Consider the following 18,918-nt stretch of genomic DNA (forward strand, 5'->3'; position numbering starts at 1 on the left):
GACCAGTACGTCAAGGGAGGAAAGAAGACTCCAGTATTCAAGGGAACACTAGAGAAGCAAAGTGCTCATTGGGACGATTTCATGAATTTCAAGGAATCGGAATTATCTAAGGAACGGTCGAGAATAAACAAGGCCAATGCCACAAAAAAGGATAAGTTCCATAAGCTGGGGCCAGGTGGCCATGCGGTGGGAATGCCTAAGTGGGATAAGTCTGAGAAAGAGATGGAGGATGCAGGTGTCACTCCAGAAACATTGAGCTGGCCCCCAGGTGCAGGACTTGGTTCTATGCGCATGGGGGGAGTTGGACCCGAAGACAGGCAAAGTTTCGAAGAAGGCATGTCTGGACGAAGCCGAAGATAAGCTACTTGTTGCAATAGAAGAGGCTCGATCGGGGGTGTTCGAGCCCAACAGAGAGAACGACAAGCTTACGCGTGCCCTGGGAAATCCTGAACACCCGGGAAGAACACGAGGCAAGGGCGCTATTCCATGGTAGGAGGGGTTTTCGGACTGGAACGCCGACTACAGAACCCGTGCGTGAAAGAAGATTGCGGAGGAGAAGAAGAGGAAGATGGAGGAGGAGGAGAGGAAGCTGGACTATGAACGCCTTCAAGGCCTAGAATCAGCGCACGTGGACTTGGCAGTCAAATTCCAGCGGCAGCAGGAGCAGATCGACTCACTTAGCCAGCAAAGGGGGTCTCAGCAGCTGCAGCAGCTAGCGGATGATCCAGCATTGGATAGCACCGTCCCATCCATGCCGAGAAGCAGCGTGGGTTCCGCCCCGGGCGACACATTGCTGGATAGCTACCCAGTGGATGACATCATGGAGAACACTAACTGCGAGCTACACTTCAAAATGAAGAACATATCCATGAAGGTGGCGGACGCCGTTGCTTTTACAAATCCCCCCGAGGCAACCTTCCATTGCAACCCGATTCCAGCGGGCTATGCTCGTGTCTTGGTTGATGAGGTGGTGGACCAATATTCGGGGCTAGAGCTTGACATTCCTGGAGGTGACGAGGAGCACACACTGGGAGAGGCCAACCATCGTATCATCCTATGGAGAAAGGATTGCATCATCTTTCGAAGGCCACCGACACTGCGTCATCCGACTCCTCGTCGAAGTCCGCCACCGAGTCAGTAGACTCCCACTCCTCCAAGTCCACCAACGCGTCAGGCCACTCCTCCTCCAAGTCTGGCACAACTTCAGGCCACTCCTCCTCCTCCAAGTCCGGCAAAGCGTCAGGCCACTCCTCCTCCAAGTCTGGCACAGCGTCAGGCCACTCCTCCTCCAAGTCTGGCACAGCTTCAGGCCACTCCTCCTCCTCCAACTCAGCCACGTCAGCCGTCTTCGCCGCCTCAGCAATCACGGAAGAGAGCCGCCTCAACTATGGTGCATAGCGGTACAAGTCAAGGTAGTACTGGAGGTACAGGCAGAGGCAAGCAATTTCAATATGGTCCAAGCAACCTCGCGCCTCTTCCGCAGAGGCCTTACTACAAGTTCGAGGAGGAAAACACATCCATATCGAAGGCCGAGGTGGAAGCCCATTTTGCACCGAAACCGCCACCGCCGCCAAGGGAGAAAGTGCCTGAGGAAAAGATTGACCACTTAATTCGTATGGCTAGAGCACCAGCTCCCAAGCCTGTTGACACAGACTATGAGCGCCACCTCAGGAAGTTAAATCGAGCACGTCTACAGAAAGAGGCGAGCTCGAGCTCGAGCAAATCAGCTGGCAAAAGGAGCGGTAAAACCGTTCCCCAGCTGGGAGAACAGGCGGCGCAATCAATCCCCCCGCTTGTTGTGCCAACAACACATGAGAGTACGCGTGCCCAATATTATTGTGGTCAAATCGTTAACATTCCCGGGCTGGGCGACGTGGTAATAACCGAGGAGCATATTGAGCAGGCTAAAAGGCTCATGATCACTGTTGGACAACTCCTCGATATCGAGCCCATGTCTTTGATTAGAGAGGAGGAAATAAAACGGAAATATGTCCGGGGCCAACCTTTGGTCGAGCCAGACGAGGTCAAGAAGCTCCCAATGAGAATGTATGAATTCCATCAATGGTACATGGACATTACCAAGATTTCCAATCGAGAGTCCCTCATGGTGAATGTCAAGAAGGATCATTACTACCATGAGAAAGCTGTGTCCATTGAGTATTCAGAACTATTTTAGTTATACAATCAAGACGCACTCGACAAATCTATCGTCAGTTGCTATTGTCTGTAAGTGATTTCTTTCTGTAATTTAAGTCTCAAGCTAGCTGTAGTGATCATTTTGATCAATCATTACCTGTAATTATCCTCACTATATTCTTTTCTGTGGTATTATGCAGGATGAAGATTTATGAAATGAAAAAAGGTGGACGCTATGGCATTGGGTTCATTGACCCAAATACCATTAATGAATACACATGGAAATTAGATCCATATTATGAAAAAAGTGTAGAGGAAAGCATGCTAGATTTCTTCAAGCGCCTTAATACCAATGAAGATATACTACTAGCTTCCTTACAACTTCGAGTGAGTCATACTGTCTTGTACTACAAATTCTGTTTTTGCCTACTAGCTAGCTACATGTTTTTGCTTACATATGCCCGCTTAATTAAGACATGCAAACGTGTGTGCATGCAGATTTCACTGGATCTTGTTAATCATTGAAGTTGATGAAGGAACAGTTGAAATACTGGACTCACTACTTAAAAAATCAAGTGACTACACCATCTTGTTTGGGATAGTCAATAGGTAATTTCAATCATTATTAACTATATATCGGCCTATTTAGTTCGTAATTTCCTGATATGAACTATTTAATAACCCCTTTATTCATTTTCTTTGTCGGCGGGCAGGGCTTGGGCAAAGTTCATCAGCGTCACTCCAGGCCAATGGAAAAAAAGCTAAAATGGTATCGACCCAAGATAAGTAATTAAGTAGTACTAGCTAGCTACCTGCCATCTCTTTAATTATCATGCTTGATTAATTATTATTTGATCAAATTCCATTCTCGTAAAGGCCCTGAAGCAGGCGCCGGGCAATAATCTGTGTGCATACTACGTTTGCGAGAACATTCGCATGATGGCGTCCGAAAGGAGTAGATCTCAAAGACAGGAGTGGGTACGTTTGTCAGAACACTATTCAGAATTTTTACACCATTATCGATATCTAGTCACACAACTAATACACATGCATATTGATCTCCTTCTTAACAGTTCAAAGAGGTGCGGGAGTAGCTCCTAGCAGAGGACCGCATAGAAGCAATTCAAGAGGATAGCGGGATTTTTGCTCGACCAGGTCATAGATCCCAAAGGAGAATACTATTACCCGCTGCCGCCCCCATGAACCACTTCCAATTGTCATCATGCTCCGAAGGCACCAATTAGGCTAATGCCACTGGCTCTGAAGGCACCAATTAGGAGAAATTGTATATAGCTAGCTAATTGTGTGTATATATATACATGTGTGTCTATATGTGTGAATTAATTAATGGTGGTTGTGAGACATTCGATGATATATATATATATATATATGATCGGTTCTACTAGAAATTCTATTTATATATATGCATAACGTGTACAATATGTAGTATCGTAAAATACCAGCAAACGAAAAAGAATTAAATGGAAAACACAAAATTAAATGAAAAAGAAATCATAAACCCAAAACCCCCAACCTTTTAATACCAGTTGGTGTCACCAACCGGTACTAAAGGGCTCCCTGCCCCCGGAGCTGGCTCGTGCCACGTGGTTGCCCTTTAGCACCGGTTCATGCTGAACCGGTACTAAGGGGGGGGGGCTTTAGTGCCCAAACTTTAGTGCCGGTTACCAAACCGGCACTAAAGGGCCTTACGAACCGGTGCTATTGCCCGGTTCTGCACTAGTGTGAGAAGGAGAGACCCAGCTATGTCTTGAGGGAGATCGGTCGACATCCATACATAACTGAAGGATGAGGAATAGGATGGGATAGAAAGAGAGAGGAGAGAGAGAGGGAGGGAGAGGGGTAGAGTGCTGGATGGGTGATGGAGTTGCTTCTCGAAGATGGTGGGAGAGGCCTACTAGACAAACTGAGGGTGGAATTGCAACATTATCAATAAGAGTGGGGATGTGTTTCTGTGTGTTCCTGTGCGTGATAGATCTGTCGAGACGCATCCATGGATGATGAAGGGGAACCATGTGTTTGGTAAGCAAACCTAACTAGATCGGTAGATCAATTGTTGTTTGTCGGAGGAAGGGAGAGACATAACTAATGAGGTAGATCGATCTACACATGGGGAATAACGAGTTATAAGGACCTAGCTAGCTATATGAATAGCGAGAGATAGGTCGGTGTACGTCCATTTGTTAGAGGCAAATAAGGCCCGGCGAGACGGATAAACAGAGAGAATGGAGCTATGAGGTGGTGCGAGAGGCCCAGCTACTAGCTAGATAGGGGGAGGAGTGTGTGGTTGTGAGATCAATGAAAAGAGGGGCGGGAGTTTACACATGTGTGGGACCGTATGAGAGACACGAGGCAAGGAAACATAGATGAGGAGATTGAAGGTGAGTGTGTATGTTGTAGGCAGACATCGCTGGAGAGGTTTATCGATCGGTGTATGTCGGAAAGGAGTTGTGGAGACTGTGGGAGAATGACCTAAAGAAAAAATGAATGTGCGTGATGGATATAATGCTGAGGGAGGGGGAGGGCGAGGAGGGCGTGTGCATGCACAAGAGAAAGTTAGTGGTAGCTACAAAGGTTACAGGATTGTGTGGGTGTAAGAGACTAACAAAGATCATAATTTGATATGAAAGTGGATTCATATATTTGAATAGGAGATCATAGTGTTTTAAACATATGCATGCATGAATATAGCGGTGATACGCGTGTTGTGGTTTTGCACATGTTATACCATAATGTGATAATGCATGGCGTTTGCAACTCACAGCTAAATGTCAAACAATCTAAACCATACTATACATCGAACAATCTCACATTTTATTTGAATTTGTGATAATGTGTGGCGTTTGCAGCTTACAACTAAATATCGAACAATCTAAACAATACTATATATCGAACATTCTCACATTTTATTTGAATTTATGGTAATGTGTGGTGTTTGCCACTCACATCTAAATACTTGTAGGCGTAGGAGGCGGGGCACCATACATAATGTGATAAACACATTATAAATATGAGACATGGTTTAGATTATGAAGATCTAGCTAGAGCTTGAAATGCACTATGATTTGAAATCAACATAAAGTGGATTCAAAAAATTGAGTTCGAGTTCATATAGTACACATAGTTCATATGTAACTCGAGACTAATCATGTGGTGTGCTGTGAAGATAATACACAAACGATGGTTTAACTTGACAATAATGATGCTTGTAGATCTTATTAAACCAGAGAAACGAATTCAAATGCTTTGACTTCACAACAATCATTATTGTAGATCTTATTCAAATAGAGAAACGAACTCAAATTTAGTTCATATTGAAGCGGTAGTATATACGTTTGGAATGCACTAAAACGTTCATTTGAGTAGTAGGTTGCATGCATTATACACATAGCAAAATATTTTAATTGAACATAACATGAATTCAAAGTTTTGAATGACATTGGTAGTGCGAATTGATTTGGTACAGTACACGTTAGGCTTGTCCAGAAATTTCAACTCGCGCCTTGTTAGCCCGAAATATTTAAGATATGTCTTTGTCTCATTGTGCTCCGACAACACCCTCCATCTCAACCCGTGCCTTGCTATTCCAAAATTACAACGCACGCGAAAACTCCCACCTCCTGTGAAATCCCGACACGCGAAATGCCTGTGATACCCCTGAACCGAAAGAACTGCCTCAAATCGGTGGGGGTACTTTCGTAACTTACCCCACATTTTGGACAAGCGCGTCCCTAAGCCATGGTTCCCCACTCCCATCCCATCCGACCACCCATTCGTACACTGCCGGGGATATACCCCGTGGCGTAAACCGGCCGGAAGTATAACCCGTCCGGAGTTGGCGGTTTACTTGAGATCCGGCTGACACTTGGCGATTCACTGGCGACCCGCCCTGACCTGGCGGTTTACAAGCAACCCACCTGGTCATTATGACTCACTGGTGATCCGGCGTACGGGACAGGCAGATGACAAGGCCCAAGGCCCAGAAGGCCGGTTCACGTTTAATGCTGGGCCGGTTTAAGGGGAAAGGCATGACGAATATTTACCTTACAAGGAGTTAGACCAGGACCTGTATCCGGTTTATATTAGAGATAGACTAGTCCTAATCCTAATAGGACTCCACATGTAACCCGCCCCTTCAACATATATAAGGAGGGGCAGGGCTTCCAAAAGAGGACAAGCTACAAGCAAGAAGAAACAATCTTAAGGCTAGACACAAAGAGGAGAGCCGGTTTACGGCGACTCCCTCGTGATGATAATGAGACCTAGCCTCAAACAGCATGTAGGGTTGTTACCGGATGATGTTTCCCGGGGCCCGAAGCTGTCTAAATCCTTGTCTTGCGTGTTGATCCGCCCTGCGTCTCTCATCCCACTCAACCCCTCTCAAGCTACCACATAGATGCGTTGGCCTCGCGACTAAGTCCTGACACTAAGGACATCTGCCGTGACAAATCCACGACAGTTGGCGCCCATCGTGGGGCACACACACAGTGGTGTTGAGTTCTTGAAGGGAGCTCTTCAAAGGATCGAGAAAGTCGCGATCGGTTGGATCAGGAAGAACCGGCTCGAAAGTATATTAACTATGGCAATGGTCTCGTTGGACAATGGAAAGTACGGTTAGCAATTAACCATGGAACCAGCTAGGAAAAGTCTACATCAGAGTTATATTCTTTAAACCGGATTTACAACCGATAAGATTGAAGGATATGAGGGTTTGGCGTGTTCTCTGTGCGTCACCGAGGCAACGTGATCCGTCGAATCCGAGTTGGAAATCAGATTTTGGCCGCTACAGCTGGGTATCGCCAAGGTCGACATGAGTTACGCTACCTCATCATCCGCCGCCTTGCCGCGGTGGTCTGTCTCCAAGCAGTACTGCCGCTTTGCCTTTGCAGCTGCTCCCTGTTTGAGTCACATCCATCATCGACATCTCCACTTGATCTCGGATTGAGTCATCACCGCTGCCGATTCAATGTTAAGAAGGAAATTGGGATTGCGTTTGAGCCGGATTCTAAAGCCGACTCGCCGCCCGGCCTCTTCAAGTCGCGACCTTGGGTCGCCGTACCACCGGCCGCCTACAGCGCCAATACGGCCCCAAGACGCGAGCTACCTCGGGCTGCCGCGGACGCCGCTCACCTCCGCCGTGAACCGGCCTCTGCTGCTGCTAAACCGACCCTCTACTGCTACTGACTCGGCTTCTACTGCTGCTGACCCAGCTTCCACGCTGCTTCCCTGGGCCGGCGTCGCCTCTGATCCGCCATCGTCGACCCCTCAGGTTAATGTTGTCTCTCTTGTCCTGCTTTAGCCTCGGTGTTGTACAACTCACCAGAGCTGCTCCAACAACGAAACCCTCCATCACAGCGGAGCAGTACCTCGGGCTCCATCTCCAAACGCCTAAGATCTTCTTCCCCTCCCCCGACAGCCAAGTCAGCCGGAGCATCCTCACCAGCCAATCCAATCACGCTGAGATCGACATGGCTTCGCCAAAGAGGTTGTACACTTGTTGCATCTCTTTTTTACCCTACATGTGTTATATAGTCCACTGAGCACACGGAGTAACGAGAAATACGATTATTTTAGCCTACTATATGACAAGCAGTGAGGTACCAGGCAACTTGGCTATCTGTGATGGACTCTCTTGAATGCCATCATTATTTATCTCTGCGCATTTGAGCTGTGCATTTGTCGATGGCCATGGGAGCTGAGCTAGTAGGGCAGTGGCCTGGGTCCAAAGTAATAGAAGTAGCACAAAAACATTTTTTAGTGTAGACTTTTCCTTGCTCAAGCCTGCCTACTAGAATCGCCAGTGCTTGAAAGGAAAAGTGAATGAAAAACATAGGAATTGGAAAGTTTCCTATGGTACTACTTTTCATGAATTTGGTGCAAAGGAATGGAGCAAAAGAAAACTGTAGGATTTGTTCCTTTAGTGTCTCCTTGAAAGAAAAACCGTAGGAATTTTAATTTCCACTTGTCCTCCTTTTCAAATTCCTATTTATGAAGCACAAGACTAAGAGATAGTAGCATAATAGCATTATAACCGTACAATTTCTTGTGGTTTGACTTAATCTCACCATGCTTCTTTGCATCCTGTGTTCTTCCAATTCTTGTGAACCAAACACCCAGATCGGCAAAAATCCGGTGTTTTTAAATTCTCTGTTTTGCACGTGCGTTCCTATCCTATTCCTGTCTATTTCCTATCCCTGCATTGTTAGAATCCTCAAATTTAAACAAGCCCTTACACAATTACTTCTGTTACAGATATGTGTCAAAGAAAACCTTGTGTGGTTTGTCCTGCTCCTGCGGTGTTGTGTTCCACCCTAGCTCAGCTGCTCCAACGACGGAAGGGTTCACCGCAGCAGGGATCCGCTCTCCAGACTGTCTTTTGCCGCCTCAGATCTTCTTCCCCGCCGCCGGCAGCCATGACAACTGCATTACCATCATCAACTGAGTAGATGACCTTGAGGACTACACGGGTCCGCAAGAGAGGTCGCACTCTTCCGTGTCTGCTTACATTATGCATCGCTTAATATGATGACATGCTACTTTATCGTCGTGTTCACCTATTAGACTCCGAGTCAGGTCCAAACTTATGTTGAAACTTGAGTTTTTAAATGGTTGTGGGGTACATATTGGGGCAGCAATCAGTACTATCTGTCTACTATCTAGTTTAGTTTAGTGTCAATGCCATCTGTTTAGTTTCTTTATCGTATATGTGAATCATGCAATGCCATCTTGTTTAGCCAGGCATCATGTATGTGAATTTTGTAATGCCACCCTGGTTAGCCAGTCATCTTATATGTGAATTATATCATGACATCATTTTTATTTCGTGTTAGATTTGTCAACAATTTTAGTACATTCAATTACTCTTCCTGTGCATCAGCCATTCGACACGGTCATGAAAAAAATCTGGAGTGGAAACAAGGTCTTCAGAGCAGACAATGCTATCTGACGAAGCGCATGTCTTGCTGGTTACAGATAGCTCCTTGGAGGAGGATTCAGAGACAGATGATCAGTCCTATCCCCCCCGAGGTGCATGCTCTAACTTGGCAGGGTTATGTTTCTCATATCGTGCGTATGGTATCTTGCATTGCTATGTCATTTGCTTAGTTTAGACATGCTTTGTGTGAATGCCACCTGTTTAGTGTCTAATTACCATATATGTGAGTTATGCAATGCCATCTTGTTGCAAGACATTATATATGTGAATTATGCAATGCTATCTTGTTGCAAGGCATTATATATGTGAATTATGCAACGCCATGCTGTTTAGCCAAGCGTTATATATGTGAATTATATCATGCCGTCCTTTTTTTGTATTTCTCATTGCTTTTGTCGACAATTTTTGTATATTCAACTGCTCTTCCTATGCATCAGCCATTTGAATTGGTGATGGAGAAATCTAGAGTGAAAACAAGGTCTTCAGAGCAGACAATGCTACCTGCTGAAGCATATATCTTGCTGGTTACGGATAGCTCTTCAGATGGGGATTCAGAGGCAGATGACCAGTCCTATTATCCCCCTGAGGTGTATGCTCAAACTTGGCAGGGTTATATTACTCAAATCATGCATATGTTGTATTGGAGGTGTATGCTCAAACTTGCAGGGTTATATTACTCATATCATGCATATGTTGTATTGCAATGCTTAGTTTTTACATCATATACACGATATTGAATGCCATCTCCTTAGTAGACACATCATATATGCGATTGCCCTCTGCTCACTTCCTTAGTATATAAATCATATATTTGAATTATATCATGCCATGATGTTTACATAGACAGCATGTATCTGAATTATGGCATGCCAACCCATTTTCTAAAGACATAATATAGTTATATCATCTCATCATGTTTACATAGTCATCATATTTTGAATTATGTCATTCTATCCGTGAATTATATCATGCCATCATGTTTCCATCGACGACATGTTTGTGATTTATGGCATGCCAACCACTTTAATAGACACATCATAGTTATATCATGTCATCCTATTTACATAGTCATCATATTTTGAAGTATGTCATTCTATCTCTACCTCTGAGCACTGCAGTTGGTTTTCCCTTGAAGAGGAAAGGTGATGCAGCAAAGTAGCGTAAGTATTTCCCTCAGTTTTTGAGAACCAAGGTATCAATCCAGTAGGAGATCACACTCAAGTCCCACGCACCTACACAAACAAATAAGAACCTCGCAACCAACGCGAATAAAGGGGTTGTCAAGCCCTTCACGGTCACTTACGAGAGTGAGATCTGATAGATATGATAAGATAATATTTTTGGTATTTTTATGATAAAGATGCAAAGTAAAATAAAAGGCAAAGAAATAACTAAGTATTGGAAATTAATATGATGAAGATAGACCCGGGGGCCATAGGTTTCACTAGTGGCTTCTCTCAAGAGCATAAGTATTACGGTGGGTAAACGAATTACTGTCGAGCAATTGATAGAATTGAGCATAGTTATGAGAATATCTAGGTATGATCATGTATATAGGCATCACGTCCGAGACAAGTAGACCGAAACGATTCTGCATCTACTACTATTACTCCACACATCGACCGCTATCCAGCATGCATCTAGAGTATTAAGTTCATAAGAATAGATTAATGCTTTAAGGAAGATGACATGATGTAGAGGGATAAACTCATGCAATATGATATAAACCCCATATTTTTATCCTCGATGGCAACAATACAATACGTGTCGGTTCCCTTTCTGTCACTGGGATCGAGCACCGCAAGATTGAACCCAAAGCTAAGCACTTCTCCCATTGCAAGAAAGATCAATCTAGTAGGCCAAACCAAACTGATAATTCGAAGAGACTTGCAAAGATAAACCAATCATACATAAAAGAATTCAGAGGAGAATCAAATATTGTTCATAGATAACTCGATCATAAACCCACAATTCATCGGATCTCGACAAACACACCGCAAAAGAAGATTACATCGAATAGATCTCCAAGAAAATCAAGGAGAACTTTGTATTGAGATCCAAAGAGAGAGAAGAAGCCATCTAGCTAATAACTATGGACCCGTAGGTCTGAAGTAAACTACTCACACATCACGGAGAGGCCATGGAGTTGATGTAGAGGCCCTCCTTGATCAATGCCCCCTCCGGCGGAGCTCCGGAAAAGGCCCCAAGATGGGATCTCTCGGGTACAGAAGGTTGCGCGGTGGAATTAGGTTTTCGTGGTGCTCCTGGATGTTTGGGTACGTGGATATATATAGGAGGAAGAAGTACGTCGGTGGAGCAACAGGGCCCACGAGGGAGGGCGCCAGGGGGGTAGGCGCCCCCTGCCTCGTGCCTTCCTCCCTTGTTTCTTGACGCCACTCCAAGTCTCCTGGATCACGTTTGTTGAGAAAATCACGTTCCCGAAGGTTTCATTCCGTTTGGACTCCGTTTGATATTCCTTTTCTTCAAAACCCTAAAATAGGCAAAAAACAATTTGGGGCCTCCGGTTAGTAGGTTAGTCCCAAAAATGATATAAAGTGTAAAATAAACCCATTAACATCCAAAATAGATAATATAATAGCATGGAGCAATCAAAAATTATAGTTACCGTTCATGATAATGTCTTTATTCATGCTATAATTGTGTTATCCGGAAATCGTAATACATGTGTGAATAACAGACACCAACATGTCCCTAGTAAGCCTCTAGTTGACTAGCTCGTTGATCAACAGATAGTCATGGTTTCCTGACTATGGACATTGGATGTCATTGATAACGAGATCACATCATTAGGAGAATGATGTGATGGACAAGACCCAATCCTAAACATAGCACAAGATCGTATAGTTCGTTTGCTAGAGTTTTCCAATGTCAAGTATCTTTTCCTTAGACCATGAGATCGTGTAACTCCCGAATACCGTAGGAGTGCTTTGGGTGTACCAAACGTCACAACGTAACTGGGTGACTATAAAGGTATACTACGGGTATCTCCGAAAGTGTCTGTTGGGTTGACACGGATCAAGACTGGGATTTGTCACTCCGTATGACGGAGAGGTATCACTGGGCCCACTCGGTAATGCATCATCATAATGAGCTCAAAGTGACCAAGTGTCTGGTCACGGGATCATGCATTACGGTACGAGTAAAGTGACTTGCCGGTAACGAGATTGAACGAGGTATTGGGATACCGACTATCGAATCTCGGGCAAGTAACATACGCGATTGACAAAGGGAATTGTATACGGGGTTGATTGAATCCTCGACATCGTGGTTCATCCGATGAGATCATCGTGGAGCATGTGGGAGCCAACATGGGTATCCAGATCCCGCTGTTGGTTATTGACCGGAGAGTCGTCTCGGTCATGTCTGCATGTCTCCCGAACCCGTAGGGTCTACACACTTAAGGTTCGGTGACGCTAGGGTGTAAGATATGTATATGCAGTAACCCGAATGTTGTTCAGGAGTCCCGGATGAGATCCCGGACGTCACGAGGAGTTCCGGAATGGTCCGGAGGTAAAGAATTATATATAGGAAATGCTGTTTTCGGCCATCGGGACAAGTTTCGGGGTTATCGGTATTGTACCGGGACCACCGGAGGGTCCCGGGGGCCCACCGGGTGGGGCCACCTGTCCCGGGGGGGCACATGGGCTGTAGGGGGTGCGCCTTGGCCTATATGGGCCAAGGGCACCAGCCCCTATAGGCCCATGCGCCTAGGGTTTCCATGGGAGGAGTCCACTAGTGGAAGGCACCCCTAGGTGCCTTGGGGGGGAGGGAAACCTCCCCTTGGCAGCCGCACCTAGGAGATTGGATCTCCTAGGCTGCGCACCACCCCCCCTTGGCCCTCCTATATATAGTTGAGGAGAGGGAGGACTTCATACCTCAGCCTTTGGTGCTTCTCTCTCCCGTTACGTCTCTCTCCTCGTAGTATAGGCGAAGCCCTGCTACTGTGACGCCCTGCATCCACCCACCACGCCGTCGTGCTGCTGGATCTTCATCAACCTCTCCTCCCCCCTTGCTGGATCAAGAAGGAGGAGACGTCTCCCGTCCCGTACGTGTGTTGAACGCGGAGGTGCCGTCCGTTCGGCTTGGTCATCGGTGATTTGGATCACGTCGTGTACGACTACATCATCACCGTTCTTTGAACGCTTCCGCACGCGATCTACAAAGGTATGTAGATGCATCTGATTACTCGTTGCTAGATGAACTCCTAGATGGATCTTGGTGAAACGAGTAGGAAAATTTTTGTTTTCTGCAACGTTCCCCAACAGAGATAGATCTTGGTGAAACGAGTAGGAAAATTTTTGTGTTCTGCAACGTTCCCCAACAGTGGCATCATGAGCTAGGTCTATGCGTAGTTCTTCTTGCGCGAGTAGAACACAATTTGTTGTGGGCGTAGATTTGTCAACTTTCTTGCCGCTACTAGTCTTTTCTTGCTTCAGCGGTATTGTGGGATGAAGCGGCCCGGACCAACCTTACACGTACGCTTACGTGAGACCGGTTCCACCGACTAACATGCACTAGTTGCATAAGGTGGCTGGCGGGTGTCTGTCTCTCCCACTTTAGTTGGAGCGGATTTGATGAACAGGGTCCTTATGAAGGGTAAATAGAAGTTGACAAATCACGTTGTGGCTTTAACGTAGGTAAGAAGACGTTCTTGCTAGAACCCTAATTCAGCCACGTAAAACTTGCAACAACAATTAGAGGACGTCTAACTTGTTTTTGCAGCAAGTGGTTTGTGATATGATATGGCCAAAGTTGTGATGAATGATGAATGATCTATATGTGATGTATGAGATGTTCATGCTATTGTAATAGGAATCACGACTTGCATGTCGATGAGTATGACAACCGGCAGGAGCCATAGGAGTTGTCTTTATTCTTTTATATGACCTGCGAGTCATTGAGAAACGCCATGTAAATTACTTTACTTTATTGCTAAACGCGTTAGCCATAGTATTAGAAGTAATAGTTGGCGAGCAACTTCATGGAGACACGATGATGGAGATCATGGTGTCAAGCCGGTGACAAGATGATCATGGAGCCCCAGATGGAGATCAAAGGAGCTATGTGATATTGGCCATATCATGTCACGTTTATTATTTGATTGCATGTGATGTTTATCATGTTTTGCATCTTGTTTACTTAGAACGACGGTAGTAAATAAGATGATCCCTCATACTAATTTCAAGAAGTGTTCCCCCTAACTGTGCACCGTTGCGACAGTTCGCTGTTTCAAAACATCACGTGATGATCGGGTGTTTTATTCAGACGTTCACATACAACGGGTGTAAGATAGATTTACACATGCAAACACTTAGGTTGACTTGACGAGCCTAGCATGTACAGACATGGCCTCGGAACACAGAAGACCGAAAGGTCGAGCATGAGTCGTATAGAAGATACGATCAACATGAACATGTTCACCGATGTTGACTAGTCCGTCTCACGTGATGATCAGACACGGCCTAGTTAACTCGGATCATGTAATACTTAGATGACTAGAGGGATGTCTAATCTAAGTGGGAGTTCATTAATAATTTGATTACATGAACTTAATTATCATGAACTTAGTCTAAAATATTTTACAATATGTCTTGTAGATCAAATGGCCCACGTAGTCCTCAACTTCAACGCGTTCCTAGAGAAAACCAAGCTGAAAGACGATGGCAGCAACTATACGGACTGGGTCCGGAACCTGAGGATCATCCTCATAGCTGCCAAGAAAGATTATGTCCTACAAGCACCGCTAGGTGAAGCTCCCGTCCCACAGAACCAAGACGTTATGAACGCTTGGCAGACACGTGTTGACGACTACTCCCTCGTTCAGTGCGGCATGCTTTACAGCTTAGAGCCGGGGCTCCAAAAACGTTTTGAGAGACATGGAGCATATGAGATGTTCGAAGAGCTGAAAATGGTTTTTCAAGCTCATGCCCGGATCGAGAGATATGAAGTCTCCGATAAGTTCTTCAGCTGTAAGATGGAGGAAAATAGTTCTGTCAGTGAGCACATACTCACTATGTCTGGGTTACATAACCGCTTGTCTCAGCTGGGAGTTAATCTCCCGGATGATGCGGTCATTGACAGAATCCTCCAGTCGCTTCCATCAAGCTACAAGAGCTTTGTGATGAACTTCAACATGCAGGGGATGCAAAAGACCATTCCTGAGTTGTTCTCAATGCTGAAATCAGCGGAGGTAGAAGTCAAGAAGGAACATCAAGTGTTGATGGTCAATAAAGCCACTAAGTTCAAGAAAGGCAAGGGTAAAAAGAACTTCAAGAAGGACGGCAAGGAGGTTGCCGCGCCCGGCAAGCAAGCTGCCGGGAAGAAGCCAAAGAATGGACCCAAGCCCGAGACTGAGTGCTTTTATTGCAAGGGAAGCGGTCACTGGAAGCGGAACTGCCCTAAATACTTAGCAGACAAGAAGGCCGGCAAAACAAAAGGTATATATGATATACATGTAATTGATGTGTACCTTACTAGTGCCCGTAGTAGCTCCTGGGTATTTGATACCGGTGCAGTTGCTCACATTTGTAACTCAAAGCAGGGGCTGCGGAATAAGCGGAAACTGGCAAAGGACGAGGTGACGATGCGCGTCGGGAATGGTTCCAAGGTCAATGTGATCGCCGTCGGCACGCTACCTCTATATCTACCTTCGAGATTAGTTTTAAACCTTAATAATTGTTATTTAGTGCCAGCTTTGAGCATGAACATTGTATCGGGATCTCGTTTAATTCGAGATGGCTACTCATTTAAATCTGAGAATAATGGTTGTTCCATTTATATGAGAGATATGTTTTATGGTCATGCTCCTATGGTGAATGGTTTATTCTTTATGAATCTCGAACGTGATACTACACATGTTCACAATGTGAGTACCAAAAGATGTAAAGTTGATAATGATAGTCCCACATACTTTTGGCACTGCCGCCTTGGTCACATAGGTGTCAAACGCATGCAGAAGCTCCATGCAGATGGACTTTTAGAGTCTCTTGATTATGAATCATTTGACACGTGCGAACCATGCCTCATGGGTAAAATGACCAAGACTCCGTTCTCAGGAACAATGGAGCGAGCAACCAACTTATTGGAAATCATACATACTGATGTGTGCGGTCCAATGAGTGTTGAGGCTCGCGGTGGCTATCGTTATGTTCTCACACTCACTGATGATTTAAGTAGATATGGGTATATATACTTAATGAAACACAAGTCTGAAACCTTTGAAAAGTTCAAGGAATTTCAGAGTGAGGTTGAGAATCAACGTGACAGGAAAATCAAGTTTCTACGATCAGATCGTGGAGGAGAATACTTGAGTCACGAGTTTGGCACACACTTAAGAAAATGTGGAATAGTTTCACAACTCACGCCGCCTGGAACACCTCAGCGTAACGGTGTGTCCGAATGTCGTAATCGCACTCTATTAGATATGGTGCGATCTATGATGCCTCTTACCGATTTACCGCTATCTTTTTGGGGCTATGCTTTAGAGACTGCTGCATTCACTTTAAATAGGGCTCCGTCGAAATCCGTTGAGACGACACCGTATGAATTATGGTTTGGGAAGAAACCTAAGCTGTCGTTTCTAAAAGTTTGGGGATGCGATGCTTATGTCAAGAAACTTCAACCTGAAAAGCTCGAACCCAAGTCAGAAAAATGCGTTTTCATAGGATACCCAAAAGAAACTATTGGGTATACCTTCTACCTCAGATCCGAAGGCAAGATCTTTGTTGCCAAGAATGGTTCCTTTCTAGAGAAAGAGTTTCTCTCGAAAGAAGTAAGTGGGAGGAAAGTAGAGCTTGATGAAGTATTACCTCTTGAACCGGCAAATGGCGCAACTCAAGAAAATGTTCCTGAGGTGCCTGCACCGACTAGAGAGGAAGTTAATGATAATGATCAAGATACTTCTGATCAAGCTCCTACTGAAATTAGAAGGTCCACAAGGACACGTTCCGCACCAGAGTGGTACGGCAACCCTGTCTTGGAAATCATGTTGTTAGACAACGGTGAACCCTCGAACTATGAAGAAGCGATGGCAGGCCCGGATTCCGAAAAATGGCTGGAAGCCATGAAATCCGAGATAGGATCCATGTATGAAAACGAAGTATGGACTTTGACTGACTTGCCCGTTGAACGGCGAGCCATAGAAAATAAATGGATCTTTAAGAAGAAGACAGACGCGGATGGTAATGTGACCATCTATAAAGCTCGACTTGTCGCCAAGGGTTATCGACAAGTTCAAGGGGTTGACTACGATGAGACTTTCTCACCGGTAGCGAAGCTAAAGTCCGTCCGAATCATGTTAGCAATTGCCGCATTCTACGATTATGAGATATGGCAAATGGACGTCAAAACGGCATTCCTTAATGGTTTCCTTAAGGAAGAATTGTATATGATGCAGCCGGAAGGTTTTGTCGATCCTAAGAATGCTGACAAGGTGTGCAAGCTCCAACGCTCGATTTATGGGCTGGTGCAAGCATCTCGGAGTTGGAACATTCGCTTTGATGAGATGATCAAAGCGTTTGGGTTTACGCAGACTTATGGAGAAGCCTGCGTTTACAAGAAAGTGAGTGGGAGCTCTGTAGCATTTCTCATATTATATGTAGATGACATACTGTTGATGGGAAATGATATAGAACTCTTGGACAGCATCAAGGCCTACTTGAATAAAAGTTTTTCAATGAAGGACCTTGGAGAAGCTGCTTATATTTAGGCATCAAAATCTATAGAGATAGATCGAGACACCTCATAGGTCTTTCACAAAGCACATACCTTGATAAGATATTGAAGAAGTTCAATATGGATCAATCTAAGAAGGGCTTCTTGCCTGTGTTACAAGGTATGAAATTGAGCTCAGCTCAATGTCCGACCACGACAGAAGATATAGAAGAGATGAGCGTCATCCCCTATGCATCAGCCATAGGTTCTATTATGTATGCCATGCTGTGTACCAGACCTGATGTAAACCTTGCCGTAAGTTTGATAGGAAGGTACCAAAGTAATCCCGGCAAGGAACACTGGACAGCGGTCAAGAATATCCTGAAGTACCTGAAAAGGACTAAGGAAATGTTTCTCATTTATGGAGGTGATGAAGAGCTCGTCGTAAAGGGTTACGTCGATGCTAGCTTCGACACAGATCTGGATGACTCAAAGTCACAAACCGGATACGTGTATATTTTGAATGGTAGGGCAGTAAGCTGGTGCAGTTGCAAGCAAAGCGTCGTGGCGGGATCTACATGTGAAGCGGAGTACATGGCAGCCTCGGAGGCAGCACATGAAGCAACATGGGTGAAGGAGTTCATCACCGACCTAGGAGCTATTGCACTTGCCAAGGAGCCCAGGTTTCACAAGAAGACAAGGCACATCAAGCGTCGCTTCAACTCCATTTGTGAAAATGTTCAAGATGGAGACATAGAGATTTGTAAAGTACATACGGACCTGAATGTAGCGGATCCGTTGACTAAACCTCTCCCTAGAGCAAAACATGATCAACACCAGAATTCCATGGGTGTTCGATTCATCACAATGTAACTAGATTATTGACTCTAGTGCAAGTGGGAGACTGTTGGAAATATGCCCTAGAGGCAATAATAAAAGCATTATTATTATATTTCCTTGTTCATGATAATTGTCTTTATTCATGCTATAATTGTGTTATCCGGAAATCGTAATACATGTGTGAATAACAGACACCAACATGTCCCTAGTAAGCCTCTAGTTGACTAGCTTGTTGATCAACAGATAGTCATGGTTTCCTGACTATGGACATTGGATGTCATTGATAACGAGATCACATCATTAGGAGAATGATGTGA

This window comes from Triticum urartu, chromosome 4 (assembly GCF_003073215.2).
Source record: "Triticum urartu cultivar G1812 chromosome 4, Tu2.1, whole genome shotgun sequence".
NCBI lineage: Eukaryota > Viridiplantae > Streptophyta > Magnoliopsida > Poales > Poaceae > Triticum > Triticum urartu.